This window comes from Oncorhynchus mykiss, chromosome 25, assembly GCF_057628025.1.
Source record: "Oncorhynchus mykiss isolate SJ-2025 chromosome 25, ASM5762802v1, whole genome shotgun sequence".
In the NCBI taxonomy this organism is placed as follows: domain Eukaryota; kingdom Metazoa; phylum Chordata; class Actinopteri; order Salmoniformes; family Salmonidae; genus Oncorhynchus; species Oncorhynchus mykiss.
In genome coordinates, this window is record NC_143046.1 from 40,939,798 (window position 1) to 40,942,965 (window position 3,168).

General features: G+C 40.3%; 1 long non-coding RNA gene across 2 annotated transcripts; it reads right to left on the reverse strand.

Moving 5' to 3' along the window:
- Window positions 1-208: 208 nt before the first annotated feature.
- LOC149971995 (uncharacterized) lies at window positions 209-1,518 on the reverse strand. Of its 2 annotated transcripts, none has more exons than XR_016491824.1 (2): window positions 1,105-1,518; window positions 209-689 (listed from the first exon to the last, which is right to left on the reverse strand). It is a non-coding gene; the product is annotated as an uncharacterized LOC149971995 (long non-coding RNA). The 2 variants fall into 2 exon arrangements; XR_016491823.1 differs by having other exon boundaries at window positions 209-692.
- Window positions 1,519-3,168: the final 1,650 nt, after the last annotated feature.

Below are 3,168 nucleotides of genomic sequence, written 5' to 3' on the forward strand. Positions count from 1 at the left end.
ACTCCAAAGTCTCTAACAGACCTCCCCCTTCCCCTCTCTGTGACACTCCGTATAAGATGCACAACAGATCACACAGACGTGAGGAGCCGCCTCTGCGGTTTATTCCCCTCTGTACACCTTCTGACCTGCCACTTGTCATTACATTATATTGTGTTCACCATATAAGGGCACAAGGCGAGACCCAGATGCAGACACAGGAGCCAGATGGTTAGAGTCTTTGTAGTTTATTTATAATCCAAAAGGAGTAGGCAAGAGAATTGTCGGGGACAGGTCAAAACCAAGAGGTAAAGAGTGGCAGTCAGGCAGAAGGGTCAGGCAGGCAAAAAAAAGAGAATATAAAACAGGAGCACGGGAAAAACATGCTGGTTGACTTGAAAACATATAAGACGAACTGGCACAGAGACACAGGGATAAATACACTGGGGAAAATAAGAGACACGTGGAGCGGGTGGAGACAATCACAAGAACATATGGGCCTAGATAGAACAAACTCGTACCAGGATGTTCTGATGCATAAAAGCAAAGTTTCATGGTACATAAGTTATAATAAGGCCTACTTGTAAACTGGCCATGTTATTCTCATGACGTGGCCCTTTTTGGGTATAGATCGTGGCACCCCCCTCTCTCTCTTTCTCTCTCTCTCTCTCCTACACCCAGGTTCTGTTGTCTCAGGTTGTAAATTCCTGGCCCTGCTGAAAGAGACATAGAGAGAACAAAGGATTTCCCATGGCAAACTCCTAAATCCCCAAAATGAGGATTTGATACAATATGTCCACTTGTGAGTAGGTGGGAATGGTCCGTGGACACTTAACAACTTCTTATGGTATAGGGGACGCTTGGACAAAAGCAAGGGAAAATGCAGCGCGGCAAATTCAAATAAAATTATATAAATATCAAACTTTCATTAAATCACACATGTAAGATACTAAATTAAAGCTACACTCGTTGTGAATCCAGCCATCATGTCAGATTTTTAAAAGGCTTTTCGGCGAAAGCATAAGAAGTTATTATCTGATGATATCACAACAGTAAACAGAGGGTAGCATATTTCAACCCTGCAGGCGCTACACAAAACGCTGAAATAAAATATAAAATATGCCTTACCTTTTGACGAGCTTCTTTTGATGGCACTCCAATATGTCCCAATCACAATTGGTCCCTTTGTTCGATTAATTCCGTCCATATATATCCAAAATGTCCATTTATTTGGAGCGTTTGATCCAGAAAAAAAACAGCTTGCAAATTGCACAACGTCACTACATAATATCTCAAAAGTTGCCTGTAAACTTTGCCAAAACATTTCAACCTACTTTTGTAATACAACTTTACGCATTTTTAAACGTTAATAATCGATCAAATTGAAGACAGGTCTATCTGTTTTCAATAGAGGACGAGAGGAAACTAACGCTTACTTTTCAAGTCTTGCACAACTCTCAACAGTGTTACCCATTTCCTTGATGGCCATACTTCTTCATTTCACAAAGGAATAACCTCAACCAAATTCTAAAGACTAGTGACATCCAGTGGAAGCGGTAGGAACTGACAACAACTCACTGAACAGACAGACTTAAAAAAAAAAAATTCTGAACGGTTAGTCCTCTGGGTTTCGCCTGCTACATAAGTTCTGTTATACTCACAGACATGATTCAAACAGTTTTAGAAACTTCAGAGTGTTTTTATCCAAATCTACTAATAATATGCATATCTTATATTCGTGGCATGAGTAGCAGGAAGTTGAAATTGGGCACGCTATTTATCCAAAATTGAAAATGCTGCCCCCTATACCTTAAGAAGTTAATGGATGGGCATGACAAGTGTGTTTCATTTGGTGACCTCAGAGAGGACAGAAAACACACATAACTATATCTCTGAATATATACATTTCTAAATGATCGGGTTTGCATCTAATTATTGTATAAAATGAATGGGTAAAGATTAAACTAGTTGTGAAATGATGTAAACTGCTAAGGTTGCAATGGTTGTTGAATTGCTAACTATACTACGTGGAGCATTGGCTACACGGGTGGAAATGGTTAAACTCTGAGATCCCGACAGAGCAAATCTTAGATAGTAATTACTAGTCTGTAGCTAGAATCCGCCGAAACATCCACCGAGACATCTATTCTATGAGAACATTTCTGAATGGTACTCTGAAGTATCCATTCTAATCACGAAGGACTGATCTTCAGAGATGCAGAGAGAGGGACAATGATGAACTGACTCTCCAACAGAAGGACTGATGTTTCCAACAGAGATTACGACACATTGTGCGTAAATACAGTGCCTTGCGAAAGTATTCGGCCCCCTTGAACTTTGCGACCTTTTGCCACATTTCAGGCTTCAAACATAAAGATATAAAACTGTATTTTTTTGTGAAGAATCAACAACAAGTGGGACACAATCATGAAGTGGAACGACATTTATTGGATATTTAAAACTTTTTTAACAATTCAAAAACTGAAATATTGGGCGTGCAAAATTATTCAGCCCCTTTACTTTCAGTGCAGCAAACTCTCTCCAGAAGTTCAGTGAGGATCTCTGAATGATCCAATGTTGACCTAAATGACTAATGATGATAAATACAATCCACCTGTGTGTAATCAAGTCTCCGTATAAATGCACCTGCACTGTGATAGTCTCAGAGGTCCGTCAAAAGCGCAGAGAGCATCATGAAGAACAAGGAACACACCAGGCAGGTCCGAGATACTGTTGTGAAGAAGTTTAAAGCCGGATTTGGATACAAAAAGATTTCCCAAGCTTTAAACATCCCAAGGAGCACTGTGCAAGCGATAATATTGAAATGGGAGGAGTATCAGACCACTGCAAATCTACCAAGACCTGACCGTCCCTCTAAACTTTCAGCTCATACAAGGAGAAGACTGATCAGAGATGCAGCCAAGAGGCCCATGATCACTCTGGATGAACTGCAGAGATCTACAGCTGAGGTGGGACACTCTGTCCATAGGACAACAATCAGTCGTATATTGCACAAATCTGGCCTTTATGGAAGAGTGGCAAGAAGAAAGCCATTTCTTAAAGATATCCATAAAAAGTGTCGTTTAAAGTTTGCCACAAGCCACCTGGGAGACACACCAAACATGTGGAAGAAGGTGCTCTGGTCAGATGAAACCAAAATTGAACTTTTTGGCAACAATGCAAAACGTTATG